At 34.3% G+C, this 16,359-nt stretch overlaps 1 protein-coding gene across 2 annotated transcripts in view; it reads left to right on the forward strand.

Moving 5' to 3' along the window:
- The first annotated feature begins 4,721 nt into the window (after positions 1–4,721).
- ndrg3b (ndrg family member 3b) overlaps positions 4,722–16,359 on the forward strand; it is a 78,161-nt gene continuing 66,523 nt past the window's right edge. The window contains exon 1 of one of the 2 annotated variants that reach the window (XM_051096096.1): positions 4,722–4,869. The gene's annotated coding sequence lies outside the window, so the exon portion shown is untranslated. The remainder of the gene's footprint in view (positions 4,870–16,359) is intronic. The other variant, XM_051096097.1, reaches the window with a different exon arrangement.

Genomic DNA, 16,359 nt, shown 5'->3' on the forward strand with positions numbered 1-16,359 from the left:
ACAAGACTTTTTTGATTAAGACATTAGATGCCTTTAAGTTATTGTAATTGTGAATTTAAGTTATTGATTCTGCCGCCTTTTTACATCTCTGTTTTTCTTTTATACAGTGCAAGTCTGAGTATTGTATGGTCAGAAAGAGAACGAGAGAAAAGCTGGGGTCTTTTTAGTGTTCTCACCCTGTGGTGTTCATTATTTTTTTTATTTTTTATTTTTCTTTCCCCTAGACTATGCTGTTAAAAAAACTGTGCCTGATGTATTATTTCAGGCCAGTCTAAGTGTCGTTCACCCTTAAATACACAAACTACATTTGTTATAAATCTGTGGATTTATAAAATCCTGCCGACGAGTATTTGAAGGGTTTGTTTTGTTTTTAACTTTTTCTGTGCATTTAGTAAGCGACTGACAGTCTGCTGATTGATCCTCAGTATTGTGTATTATATTTTTACATTGGCCCTGTTGCTTTCCAGTCATTGAAAATCTGGTTATGATTTACAAGTATTGCAGTCCGTTTATTTTTACATTTCATTTTTCCATTGTTGGCATCTTTTTACGTTGGGGTCCCCTGGGAATCTATGATGAGTTTTGAAAAATATACACATAATCCAAATGCAAGAAAATAAATGCAAACATTTAAACTCCAAGTTGTTTGTTTCCACTCTGCTTTTAATTACTGGAAGACTGTAGTAATGTTTCTTAAATGTTGTTTTATTGGAAGGTAGTGGATTAAGAGAATTACAATTAACACCTAAATAATTTTAAACCGCATAAATCCACAACAATAATTGCAAAAAAATCAAACATTTGTGCTTTTTCTTAAGATAAATGCTTAAAGCGGTCATGACATGAGAAGCCAAATTTCTGTTGAACTTTTGACATAGAAGAGGTCTTTGTATGCTTGATAAAATGTCATCAACAGCAAAAAAACACTTTTGTAATAACCCTCAGAAAATGGCTCATTTGAATCAGAGTTGCAAGTGACGTCACCCTGGCACAGTCATTTGCATAAACGCTGCCTCTAAAGTAAAACTTCAACGTCATAGGCCCCGCCCACTGGTGTTTAGTCACTTAAAGGAGAAGTCCACCGCCAAAACAAAGATTCACATATAATGTACTCACCCCTTGTCATCCAAGATGTTCATGTCTTTCTTTCTTCAGTCGTAAAGAAATTGTTTTTTGAAGAAAACATTTCAGCTTTTTTCTCCAAATAATGGACTGATATGTTGCCCCGATTTTCAGCTTTCAAAATGCAGTTTAAATGCGGCTTCAAACGATCCCAAGTGTGGTTGTAAGTGATCCCAGCCAAGGAAGAAGGGTCTTATTTAGCGAAACAATCGGTTATTTTCATTTAAAAAATACAATTTAAATACTTTTTAATCTCAAACGCTCATCTTGTCTTTCTCTGCCTGAACTCTGTGTATTCTGGCTCAGGACAGTTCGGGTATGTCAAAAAACTCCAATCGTATTTTCTCCCTCAACTTCAAAAATCATTTTAAAATCATCCTACATCGCTGCAGAAGTACCAACACAGTATTTGCAAAGTGAACATGCAAAGAAGATCAAACACCCTTAACAAAAAGGTAAAACAGTGATATAGGACGATTTTGAAGTTGAGGGAGAACATGAGATGGGAGTTTTTCGACATACACTACCTGTCATGAACCAGAAAAAAACAGTCCAGGCAGAGTAAGACAACACGAGCGTTTGGCATTAAAAAGTATATAAATTGTATTCTTTTTGTTAAAATAACCAATTGTTACGCTAGATAAGACCCTTCTTTCTCGGCTAGGATCATTTACAACCGCATTTGGGATCGTTTGAAGCCGCATTTAAACTGCATTTTGAAAGATCAAAATCTAGGCACCATATCAGTCCATTATATGGAGAAAAATCCTGAAATGTTTTCCTCAAAAAACATCATTTCATTATGACTGAAGAAAGAAAGACATGAACATCTTGGATGACAAGAGGGTGAGGTGAGTACATTATATGTGAATCTTTGTTTTGGAAGTGGACTTCTCTTTTAACAGCTGACACTTGATTGTGCTGAAATGTCACGTCGCGTTAAAAGCAAATAGAAATTACAATTATATCTATCTTGTCTACACTGGATACAGTATACAGATGCACGTTCATTGTCTGACAGTCCATGTGCTTGAGTCTGTCCTCAGTAGGACAAATCGAGTGAAAGAACGTTCGCTTTGACTCGTTTGGTTTAAATAGCTTGTTCGGTTTAAAGATGAAGTGGTACTAGATCTGACTGCAGCTGTATAAAGGACACTGCTTTTAAAAACAGGTTGTGTTAGACAGAGGGTCAGGATGAGGGGTTGAAAATAATAATTTTTCCACATATTTGTGTTTTTGTGCAAAAAACTTTATTAACATAAGTAACCCTCAAAAAAAAGTAAAACAAATAATAATAATAATAAAAATCCATGTCAAGACTCCTTTAAATTAATGGTTACATGGAATTAAATTTAGCCAGTGTAAAATGTTCATTTTCTCACGTATAGGCCTTTCTACAGAATTGGTGCTGCTGTCCCACAACCAAAAACACATTTAAAAAGCACTAAAGTGTTCAAATCTTAGATGTTTAGTAAGACCCTTCTAATGTCTGTTGAAATCCACAGTAATATTTAAAATATTAGTAAGCATAATATATATAAAATCATCATTTATTGGGTACTTTCAATTGGGAGTTAGCTGTCCCAAGACACTAACCCCTAAATTTCAACTTATGAAAATGATATTGAAATCATTTTTGTAAGTAATTTTTATAAATTATATTTTTTCCATTGATGTTTCTAAATGTACTGTTTTGATTCTTCAAAAAAAAAAAATATATATATATATATATATGTATTTTATAAATTTTGTGTAAATTATGAAATTTTATGTAAAAAATAAATAAATAAATAAATAAAAAATGTGTCCTGCATTTTAATGTCGCTACCGAAACAGTGTATGTTTTAGTCCATTGACTACTACTGATTTTAACTACACCCCTACATGTATCAGGAAATCTGTGTATAACTTCAAGGAATGTCATTACAGACAACGTTTTTTTCCCTGCAATTAAGCACACTTTTTTGGGAGTTATTCCATAACATTCCGTTTTTATATCTGTACAGCTGTTCAGAACTGTGTTAGCTGACCATGTGCTGATTGGCATGAGCTACAACTGAAACATGTCATCATTGTTTTGGTAGTGACAAAAGAGAATACATAATCCTCTTATTTGGGGGAAATAAACAAAGTTTTAGTACAGTTGTTTTATTTATTTATTTATTTTTTTATTTTTTTATTTTTTTATTTTCGAATACTTTAGTTGGGGGTAACGCATTACAAGTAACGTGAGTTACGTAATAATATTACTTTTTTCAAGTAACTAGTAAAGTAACGCATTACTTTTGAATTTCTAAGAAAATATCTGAGTTACTTTTTCAAATAAGTAACGCCAGTTACTTTTTTCCCCATTTATTGATTGACAAACCTCCTGTCTGGAAACTGGGAGTAAACATGAAGTTACTGTATCCTAGACTAAATGTAAACATGCATTAATTCATCTCACTCACAAAAAACAGATTAAGTATTAAGTATTCCTCAAACTGAATATAAACAGTGAACTATGATGCAACCATGCAATAATTAGATATGTTAAATAAAACAAATATCCTTTATGTATTATAATCCCATTTTATTAATCAGTGTCTTTGCTGCTGACCTTCGATGATGCAATTCAACCATACTAATAAGCAAAAATAACTTTAGATAAACTAACATTTGTGCTTCATTTTTTTTTTTTTTTTTTTATAGTTGAAGAGTGATCTCATGCATAAATGTACTTTTCTTTCACCCTGAGGTGAATTAATTTCACCTTTGGTGTAAAAGGGCTTTTACATTAGAACTGTTTTATATTAAAAACAAAGAAGCAAGCCCTGTCCAGATTTAAAGTAACACAAAAGTAACGTAATGCATTTTTGCACTAGTAATGCACTTTCCATAAAAAGTAACTAAGTAATGTAATTAGTTACTTTTTCATGGAGTAACGCAAAATTGTAATGCATTACTTTTAAAAGTAACTTTCCCCAACACTGGTGTTTTAGTATGTGGATTAAAATTCTGTAAATGTTGTTGCTACCAAAGCATTACTGTCAGTCACTACCGAAACATGGAATGTTTTGTCAAAAATAAAGTATACTGAATTATCAACTAAGATGTTATGATGGTGTTTGGGTCAATGTATATTTAAACTAATGAATCCTTAACTTTGAAATCAGCATGATCAACTTTTTGTCTTTTACAAAGAAAATTTGGATTCAAAATACAACAAATATCAAGTTACACTTGAAATATTGTTAAAAAATGTAATTGTTGTTGATTTACTTCTGAAAAAAGTTAATAAAATAGCAATATATATATATATATATATATATATATGCAAGATCTTAATAGATCAATACAACCATTATATTTAAATTATATAGTAGTGACAAATTTGGGGAGAGGACAAATATTCCAAAACTTTCTGAAAATACAATATAAGAAAAAAAGTGTACCTTGGATATTATACAGTTTGCATATATACAATTTTTTTGGAAAAAGAGATTCTTTCAAGACGTTTCCAACTTTTTTATAATGTTTTAGCGACGCTAAAACTGCTACTTTGTTTCAAGTCATAACGCCACCTGTCCAGAGGCTGTGCGCGTACTCGCTAAATGTCTGTCAGTTCTCGTGAGCTCCTCCTCCGTCAGCGCGAGGAAGCTACTAGAGCTCCGCCACTCGCTCACTCTTTCCAGTGACTACAACACGCTGTACAAGTGTCTCCGCCTGCGTCCAGTTCTTATTCGCCACATTTGGTCTTCTTGAACGGTGAGTAGTGATATCTTTTCATTTTTAAGTCCTGCTGTTTTAATGTATTTCACAAAGTCGCTGAGTTCATCAGTTCCGTGCTGCACGCGAGCTAACAGCAGGCTAGCGTGAGAAAACAAACGAATGAGACATAACGGGACACTCTGTCCATAATACTTAAAAATAGAGCTGTTTTGTCAAGAATAGCCATGGAGGAAGGTAACGGTATCATTACCGCCTCTTTCCTCATTACTGTTTGAAGCGTGGATGTGTAGAAGACTGTTAACCGTCACCAGCTAACGTTAGTCCTGTCATGTCGAGTCCATACATCATAAAATCAGACTATTCGATTAAATTGGGCACATTTGATTTTTATGTACTGAGTGATCTTTTTGTTTAGTGTTTTGTTTTGTTTGTTTTAACGCTGTTCAGCACTCTGAAGTGCTGAGTTCAACTTCCATGATCCAGGATCAGCCCGTTTGGACTTTAGTCTCTCAGACAAGGAGAGGCTGTACGATGTTTATGTTGCTGAATGAAAATCTGTGCTCTGTTTCTCTAAACTGATCTTTGGATCAGTTTTAAATGGATAACACTGTATTGCCATAAATGCAACAGGGCTTTGGGCATCTCTGCATGTGTTTTGTAAAAGGGTTTCTAACCCAGTTTCCCAAAATACTGCAAGAGATACAACAGTACCAGCAAAGCCATCTGATTAGTGACACGAGTCCAGATGCTCTAGTGCAGGGCTGTTCACCAGCAAGTGGGCCAAATTAAAAAAAATTCCTTGGGCCGTGTTGGCCGAGCTGCTATTTTTCTGCCAGCTGATGGTTATTAGCTATAAACAGCAGTTATGATATATTTAAGCAATAAGGCATCATGTGCAGAGGTGTTTACTGTATCTTCCAGTGGTTCAGTTTTAATAGCTTTATTTTTCAGTGTATCATCAGGATTATTTTGATATTTTTGTGCCTTGAGTAGGATACTGTAAAGGGCGTAATAATTGAGGTGGGGAGACTTCAGATATGTAGTGTAATTGTTCGATAAATGTAGGTATTTCTAAATACAATGTACTATTTTAAAATAAATCCTACTCTTTTTTTTTTTTTTTTTTTTTGTTTTGTTTTTTGGGTGCCTGAAAATAACCCAGAGTCTGCTAGTTACAATAACATCTCCTCATTGCAGTCCTATAAATTGTTTATGGGTTGTTATGTTTTTAGAAAACAAATATTCACTTTCTTTTGAAATGTTCTCTATTTAACATTTTATGCTGTTTTTTCACTAATCCTACTATACATTTAATATTTTATAGTTTATCTTTTAATATTAAATGTAGGTTTTAGTAAAACCCAGTGAAGTTTGTTCTTGTGTGTCAAATACGCATATTTAAGCTTCCGTTTTACCATATTTGATGTTCTATTTATGCACCTTGATCAATGTTTTTATGTTTTTTTTTTTTTTGTTTTGTTTTTTAATTTATTTATTTATACTGACTGTTTCTACTATGTTTTTATGAAAGCGTTATGAAATATTTCAGGTTTCAATGATCTTTTCTGTATAGTTCTCCCAAAAATGAAAATTTGCTGAAACCTGACTCAATCTCACACCATCCCTGATGTAGATGAATTTGTTTCTCCAAATCCAATGAAGAAATATAGCATTACAACACTTGCTCGCCAATGGATCCTCTGCAGTGAATGGGTGTCGTCAGAATAAGAGTCCAAACAGCTAAAGAAAAACTACAATAATCCCCAAGTAATCCACACAACTCCAGTCCATTAATTACATCCTGTTAAGTAAGAAACAAATACATCATTAACTTTAAACCGCTACTTCTGGCCAAAGTGAAAAAAGTCCATAATCCATAAGAATGCTTTCTTCAATGGAAAAACTCCATTTCCAGTTATCCTTTCACATAAGGATCGGGAAATGTCCATGGGGCGAGATTTGATCTCGAGACACCAGAAGTTCAGCTGCGCCATAGCTAGCATTAGGGTCAATGTGCTTTTTTTTTTTTCAAATTTATTTATTTCTTCCCCCCTCCATGGTTAAACCATGCTAATCTGTCCCTGTCCATTTTCACAGCCACTGTCTCATGAAATTAGATGTCTGGGTTTGTCAAGGAGAGGCATTCCATCACTGTGAACCCTTCATTTACCAAAGCAGTGTGAGCTGTTATTTCGGATGCCATTAGAAGCATTTGGCATACATGCTGATGCAGCTTACCAGCACACCTGGATGTGTTTTAGAGTCTGCTCATATCTGTCCCCATGAGGACGATTCTCAGCAGGACTTGTTTGATCTGCTTTATTTCACTCCTGCAGTGGAGATGTTTCTCTGTCAAGGTTACATCACATGGGTGTTTTAATGAAGCACTCAAATGCATAGATTATGAAAATCTATCCAGACATGTGACTTAGCCAAAATCTGTTTTTGTTCCTTGTAAGGAGCGTGAATCATGAAGAGGTCTTGCTCAATAGAGCACTGAAATGAAATATGTAATATAATGTAATATAATATAATGTAATATAATATAATATAATATAATATAATATAATATAATATAATATAATATATATTTCCAACCTGGAAGTTTGCATCATTCTGGTTCCCGATATGATTTTTTTTTTTTTTTTTTTTTTTTAAGTTTACTTTAGAGTTACTGCAGACGATAAGCTCAGTGATCAACAAAAGTTTTTGATTCACATTTTGTTTATCATGATAATCTTCAAAAATGAACTTTTGAATTTTGAAGCCTAAATAAATAAGGTTGTTAGAAGTAAAATCTTTCGGTACCTCACGGTTAAAATAGATCCTTGGGGTCACGATTCGATTACAACTTTTTTTTTTTTTTTTTTTTTTTTTTTTTTTTTTTTTAAATCACGATTCAAATCAATCAGTGTTTTCTATTAACTATTAACTTCCTAATAAATCTAAAATACTTTACACTTCCCATTTGGGATGTGTCCGAATGCGATCACACCGTGTTCAGGAAAGAAATTACATGTACTACGAAACCCCTAAATACGAGATGGGAGGACAAAATATATTTCAGTGCTTTGTCTTGCAATTATATCATTGGGTAATTATACTGTACAGAAATTGTAGGCATTTTTTTTAGAGATGCACGATATTGGATTTTTGCCGATATCCGATATGCCGATATTTTTTCATCTAATTTTGGCCGATACCGATACCGATATATATAATTTTATTTGGAAAGTTAGTTTTTAACAATAACTTATTTGTTAGGATTAAATAAATAGTAATGAGTGGTTTACATTCAATCCCTTCTTTTTCATCAGTAGACTAGCATTATTTATGATCTGAATTTTGTGAATTAAGTTCACTTTTGCTATGTTATAAGCCGAACTTCGGATGCTTTCACTTTCGAATTCGCAATCTGAATACAACATTTCAAAACTAAAACAGAAACGTAGAACTAAACTGGGTGACTGTGAGGGTGCTTTGCGGGACATGAACAGGACATAATTCATTGCTACAATTTCTTAATTCGTTCCTATGATTTATTAATTTATTAATTTGTAAAATGAGGGAACGAATTAATATGTAGTATTAATGAATTGTTAATTTATTCCCACGAAATATTTTATTTCCCACCCGCAATTTATCACAGTAAGAGATACGAAAACATGGATTAAAAGTGAATGACAAGAAAATAAACCTAAGAAATTAAAGGGTGAGACGGTGAGGATTTGGGAAAATAAAAATATTAAGTTATGTCGCAATTCGTGACCAACTGGCAAAACAGTACACTTTTTTTGCACAAGAATACCAACATGTTTACCTTCTCTGGTTTAACAAGCGGTCTTTTACCCTACTCGAAAACCAAATCCTCCGTCCGCCATCGTTTCCAGAATAGTCGCGTCCTTTTTGCCGTCACCACCTGGCTCGTGCTGACACTACAAATACAAACCAGGCTCTACACCCGAAGCGCTCACAACGAAAACTACTCTTCGCGTGATCAGTGAAATCCTGAATATGCCACGGCTTTGTAACTCTGTAACCCGCGCTTTATGGAGCAGTGCGACCACGTCAAATTTTAACTTGCACATTTCAAAAAAAAAAAAAAGTGACAGTTTTGATCAGTCTAGAGCCCTGCAATACAAAGGCATTCAACATGGAAAGAAAGTAATAGAAATGTAGTCTCTAAGTCATGTTTAATTATAATTTCTAATTATTTTATACGGTGCACTGCGCTCTGACAGGGCTGCGGGACACGAACATAATTATTTCCTACAACTTGTTAATTCGTTCCTACGTTTTATTAATTTATTAATTTGTAAAATAAGGGAAAAGTCGTATTAACGAATTCTTAATTTATTGCCAAAAAATCTTTTATTTCCCACACGCAGTTTACCCGCATAAATGATACGACAACATGGATTAAAAGTAAATGACAAGAAAACAAACCTGCGAAATTAAAGGGTGAGACGGTGATGATTTGTGAAAAGAAACTATAAATATTATTAAGTTTGTGGCAATTCGTGACCAACCGGGAAAACAGGACACATAGCCGCTTATGGCTTTAAATGTATTGTCTCGAACAGCATGAATCCAAAAGTATGGTCGCTACTAACATTTGCCTGCTAACCAATTATTTAACTTATAAAGAATGCTTTGTACCTCACTTTTGTCATATTCACGAAAAATGTTTCATATGAGCAACAGTGTGTTTTGCCGTTGCGCCGCCGAAGAAAGAGAATTCACTGACCGCGCGCCGTAATTACTTTTTATTTTAAATGCAGACCATGTCATGTGCAAACACAGCCATTGGGTTTCAAAATACAACAAAGAGCACCATAAAACCATTTAAAATGTGCATTTAACGATCTAGTGACTGGATATGAAACAGGCAACAGTAAATTATCCCAAATGGAACAACGGCGCGTTTTCTCCTACAGCCACTGCTGCCACTGCACGTGCTATTGCTATGCATCATTCTGTATGTGTATTCTGTTTAAATGCAGTGATCCAAAACAGTGAATCTACTCCTCATTCAGTCAAAACTTTGCTTCAAGAATGAGCCACACTGCTGACATGATCTAATCCCTAGCACACCCTTAGCACATGTGAGTTAACATATTCATCTTATCGGCATAATTTTTCATATCGGGCCGATGCCGATATTTACATTTGAAGTCATTATCGGCCGATTCCGATATCAGTCCGATAATATCGTGCATCCCTAATTTTTTTTTTTTTTTTGTTTTCCAGTAATTTTCTTGATTCCATTTTAATAGTTTCATTACATTTTAATCATCAAAATCAACCATAATTAATTGATTTTATAAAAAAAAACGACTTTTTTATTTTTCCTTTTTTTTTTTTTTCCCAGAAATATTGTGTTGTATATTTACATTTTTTTGCTAAGTAATTTTTTGTAAATTTTTCTGGTAATTAATTTCTATGGTAAATATTCTTTAAAATGTTTAATATTTTTTTAGTAATAGTAGTATCATTACATTAAGTAATATATTTCTGTCACAGTTTCTTCAAGTTAAACCAAACGTTTATTTTGACGAGTTGATGTGGAGACCTTTATGATGATAGTTTTTCTCAAAGGAAATGGTAAAATGCACTTGAAGTGACTCTGAGCAATTCTAGATTGTTTGTGTTCATGTACTCGTATCTTTTTGAACATTGTTTATTGGGCTTTTTTTTAAGTTAAACAACATATAAAATACAGAATAATCTAAATAGATCATCCCCACATATACTGCCCTATAACATGCCCCAGACTTCCAACCCATAGTGCCACAAATAAACCATGAATAAAATTTAAAAAAGAAAACATAGAAAGTTAGATGCAATCTAAGTATTCTGTCCTGTTAAACCCACATAAGAAAGGAAGCTGCCTGAAGCTGACTTGATTCTTTTTTTTAAACGAAATGCAATTTTTTCCAAAGGTATATAAGATGATACTACTTCAATCCACATAGAAGTAGAAGGTGGTTTAAAATCCTTCCGTCTCAAAGTTATACATTTTATGGCTGCTAGTAGGTCTAGCCTAACAAATCTCAAATTAGCCCTTTGTTAATCAAGTAGTGTGGTATCCCCTAAAAGGGTAAGCCTAGGCTCTCCAAGACCTCTTTCCAATATTGTTCCAAGGCATATGTAGGAGAGTCCCTCTATCTGCTTTACATCTACGACAGAGCTCTAAGTAGGAGCTTTTAAAGGAGTGCAATCTAACTGTGGTGTAATAAATTCTATGCATCACATTAAATTGGATAAATTTATGGTGGCTATTGATAGAGAAACTCTGAGCTTCCTCACATATTGTTTTCCATTCGTCATCAGTGAATAAGCACTCCAAGTCTTTTTCCCACTTAGACTTGACGTCACAGATATTACCAGCCCATGTACTCTTATTTGATTCATCCATCCCAAATTTGGAAATTTCCATGACGTTCAGTATTATATGGTAAATTCCATTTTTCAAATTCCATTCTGAATTCCGTGAATCCATCTGTGTTTTCCACATTGCACAAATCATAGGGCCCTATATGAGCTACACCACAATTGCATGACCTCAATATCACTACCATTAAGCTTTTAATACTCTATCAATCTTAATGTATAAATACATTTTTATCCTGAAAATTTGAGTTATAGTTTGCAGGTGTGTGATTGTAAACATAGCAGATGAGTTTACCTGTTCGGTTTGCTGTTTAATGCTTTAAAGCTTTAATGTTTGACTGCTGTTTAACCTCTGTAGTCCCCTTTAGTCACTTGTTAGCCACCCCCTTTCAAAATGCTTAAAATTTTTAACGAAAAACCCACTGACTTGAGGATGATGGAATCAGATGTACTAAAATGCTAACACGTTTCGAAGTTTTGGCTTAAAAAAAACACACAATTTTTGCAGCCCACTGTCTTTTTATGGGTAGTGAACCACAAGTAGGACAGTGAGTTTTCTTGGGATCTTTTTGCTGATAATCTAAAATAAAGTTTGTTTTGTTTATTAAAAGAACGAGAGTTTCCGCATTGTTTGGACTATTTCCTGCACTGTTGTTTTAATTATTATATAGATAGACGGAAGGGATATTGGTGTATCCCAAGCACATTGCTGGACAGATCGCACTTGTTTTCTCTGTTGTGCTATTGCTTGGTTTACACGGCTCTTCCTCCTCCCATTGCTATGCCAACAACCTCCCTGAGTGACAGCTGTTGTGTGTTTTCTCTGGTTCCTTAATTTCCATTGGCTGTGCTCCCCACAGTCCTCCATCAATCCACGCCTGCTTCTATTTCTGGTGGCGTCCCCCATGGGATAACAGAGCTCATGGCCTCCACTGGATTCCTGGAGAAGTAGACTGGTGGAACTGAGGTTCCTTACGGGCAGAGCTGTTGTTTATCTGTCGGCACCTATCTGATCACTTTCCAGGAAAAAAGCAGTTGTCAGACAGCAATCCTGCTAGAAATGGAAGCTTGCTGGAGTCATTTTCTTTCATAATCCTAATTGTATTAATAGCATTTAGTGTGGAAAAAGACCTTAATTTTATAGTCTTGGCACTCAAGCCTGCCTTCAGAATGTTTCTACATGCTTTGTCGAATGAGCTGCATGTTCAGTTGTTTTAGTCTTTTAATTGACATCACAATCCTTTTGTTACAGACATACTCAGAGCTAACAACTAAAACCAGCTGGCACGTTAGGCTCTGTGGATCAGAATCTTGTCTGTAGCAGCATATCGTTTCAGACATGAGTGAGTGTCACTAAGCCCTGTTTGTTTGATCTGGGAACGGCTGACTAGGTGGCACAGCTTGTAGCAGATGAGTCAGTTCTCTCACACCATTAGGATAAATGAGAGCCCCAGCAATGCACGCCTCACAATAACACTAACTTTGTACTGTTAACAGCAGGATTACCTTGATATTTACATGCTGTTTAGCTCCAGTGAACATGTTTAATGCTTCATGAAGAGATGAAGCAATGCAGTTAGTAGGGCCCTATGATTTTCGCGATGCGGAAAACGTGGACGGAATCGCGGAATCCAGTCATAAAAACGGAATTTAACGCAGAATGTCACGGAATTTGTCAAAGTTTGAATGAATTAATCAAAGGTAGGTCATTACACTTAAATCAAACCACAATATAGACTAGTATCTGTAAATATCTGCAAATATTACGCCCCAAAAATACCATTTAAATGTGAATCCTGCATGTTCTGCGTGTCTCTGCTTTAATGAATGTAGCAGACGAGCGGTTTTGTATACTACACACACTGAAACGTGCGTGACTCTTGATTTCAGCGTCTGTCCTCTTACTAAATGAGGACATAAATACATAAACAATATCTGCTGAGAGTCACTTCATGAGCATTTGACCGTTCCATTTTAGGAAAACTAGTGTTATATCATACACACACAAAAATGTAAAGGTAGACACGACAACCCGTCAAAATAAAAGTCTGGTTTAACTTGAAGACACTGTGCCAGATATATATTACTATTACTACTACTACTACTACTACTACTACTACTACTAAAATAAAACAATCATTATTTTTTAGAGTATAATCTCGCAACATTTCTTCCATGTTTTAATTTTAATAGTAAATTCCCCTTTGTTTGCCAAAAAAAAGTTTGCTTAATTTTCAGTAATTAAAAGATAAATGAAATTAATGTTTTATGCCTTCATTTGATAACCAGAACATTTAAAATACACAACACAGAATTTCTGAGGGTAGAAAACCTTTCATAAGGCTATTTTAAGAATAATTTTGAATAAATGAAGTATGCATATGGTGAGGAAAAAATAAAACATTTCATAGAGCCCTAAACGTCATTTTTGTGAAACCTGTATTAAATTGATGTGAAATTGTACAATTTTCATGATTTTAATTAAGTAGACATACTCTTTGATTAGTAAAATTTAATTTAACCATTAAAAAGTAGTCCAGAACAATTAAAACGGAATTTGGAAAAAAATAAAACGGAATTTGGGAAAAAATAAAACCGATTTCATAGGGCCCTAAGAGATATCTCGTCAGTGGAGGGGAAAGAGTTAAGTTGTTAATCTCAGTGGCTGCAAATTTAGTTTGAATCATTTTTGGGTTTCTTTCACTACATTAAATGCATGAAGTAAGCTACTTGTGAATAACAAATTATTCGGTTTATCATTAAGCAGTATTATAGAACCAGTTGTGTTAATTGTTATTTTTTTCTGTATTTCTTCACTTGAAATGGATCAAAAAAGAAAGAAATGATAAGTAGGTCTTGTTTTAATGCATTGGTGGTTTAGATGGAAGCAGATCTGAATGTGAGTTTGCAAACTTTTGTGAGAAGCAGGTGGAGTTCATGCATGCTAAATTATTGGAGAAAATCCAGCATACATCACCAGAGAGAGGTCTGTTGTTTCACTGGAAGATCGAGTTAAGATGATTTAAATTTGCACCATTATTTTTAATAAAAATAATAAATAAAAAAAATATATTAAAATGAAAACTATACATGGATGAAATCGTTCCCATTTAATTTTATGCCAACTTGAATAAATGTCTCCTTTTATTCAGCTCATGAATTGCAAATCTGAAACTCATAATTGCGTTAGCTTTCTGGGAATAAGAACCCTCAGGACTGGGTCCCTTGGCACTATATCTGTAACTACAGTTAGTGTGGCACTAGGAGACGGAGCATAAAAAAACGGAAAAGCAAATATCAAATTTAAATGAGAAAAACGCATGTGAGTTGAAGTTTCTTTAAACATGCCTCGCATTTAAAGGAAAAGTTCACTTCCAGAACAAAAATTGACAGATAATGTACTCACCCCCTTGTCTTCCAGGATGTCCATGTCTTTCTTTCTTTAGCCGTAAAGAAATTGTTTTTTGAGGGGAAACATTTCAGGATTTTTGTCTGTATATATAATGGACTGCTATGGTGCCCTGAGTTTGAACTTCCAAAATTCAGTTTAAATGCGGTTTCAAATGATCCCAAAAGCTATTATAAACGATCCCAGCCGAGGAAGAAGGGTCTTATCGTCTTATCTAGCGAAACGATTGGTTATTTTCATAAAAATAATACAATTTATATATATATATATATATATATATATATATATTTTTTTTTTTTTTTTTTTTTTTTTTTTTTTTTAAATGTCAAACGCTCGTCTTGTCTCGCTCTGCCTGAACTGTTTTTTTCCGGTTCATGACAGTTAGGGTTTGTCAAAAAACTCACATCTTATGTTCTCCCTCAACTTCAAAATCGCCTTATATCGCTGTTTTACCTTTTTTGTTAAGAGTGTTTGATGATCTTTGCATATTCACTTTGCAAAGACTGGGTCGGTACTTCTGCAGTGATGTAGGATGATTTTGAAATGATTTTTGAAGTTGAGGGAGAAAATACTATCTGAGTTTTTTGACATACCCTAACTGTCATGAACCATAGTACACTGAGTTCAAGGACAGAAACACAAGACGAGTGTTTGAGATTAAAAAATATTTAAATTGTGTTTTTTTTTTTATTATTATTATTTAGGAAATAACCGATCGTTTCACTAGATAAGACCCTTCTTCCTCGGCTCGGATTGTTTAAAGCCGCTTTTAAACTGCATTTTGGCAGTTCAAACTCAGGGCACCATATATGGAGAAAAATCCTGAAATGTTTCCCTCAAAAAACATTTTCTTTACGGCTGAAGAAAGAAAGACATGAACATCTTGGATGACAAGGGGGTGAGTACATTATCTGTCAATTTTTGTTCTGGAAGTGGACTTCTCCTTTAATGACCAGTCCTTCAGTCATGAAATGACTAGATGATTTTGTCCTGCAGTCTTGGCTTGTCCTCTCTCTATCTCTCTCTCTCTGTATTTCAGCCTGACTGTAATTGTAGATGCGGCTGTGCTGTTTTGAAAGGGCTGGTTTACCAAGGTCCAGTTACCTGATCCTGGAAATACAGAAAGTAGATACTCACCTTCCAAAGGAAGAGCTTCTTTTACATTTATGCTACACATAAGCATCTTTTCATCTTCGTAGACATTGACTTCCCATACCACAGAAAAAAAACACCTGTCTTTTACTGTTGATCAAAAAGGATGAATTGCCTCTGAGACAAGTCCATGTGCACACAATCATGTAAGTGTGTGTCTGGTCTACTTTTAAGTGTGTCTGTAATGACGGTGATGTTCTAGTGAAGTGGTCTGATCTCTGATCTTTGCTGAATTGGAGAGCAGCTATTCTGTACAGCGTTTTTTTTTTTTTTTTTTTTTTTTTTCTTTTAAATATACAGTTGCACTTTAATGCTTGGATTGAATTAGAGTGATCAACGCTTCTGCTTTCATTAACAAGGCTAATGTACCATTATTCTGTTTACTCAGCTGAAATGAAAGTGGGCGTAATTTGAGCGAACACTAAAAGGCCTCTTCCTTTTTACAGTGCATCTTAAAGGAATAATTCAACCAAAAATGCAATGTCACACAGGTTTGGAACAATACGAGTTGCATATATTCACGTTCCTTATATGTTTCCACATAATTAGTTGATCGTCAAGTAATCACAATC

Source organism: Labeo rohita, chromosome 23 (genome assembly GCF_022985175.1).
Source record: "Labeo rohita strain BAU-BD-2019 chromosome 23, IGBB_LRoh.1.0, whole genome shotgun sequence".
In the NCBI taxonomy this organism is placed as follows: Eukaryota; Metazoa; Chordata; class Actinopteri; order Cypriniformes; family Cyprinidae; genus Labeo; species Labeo rohita.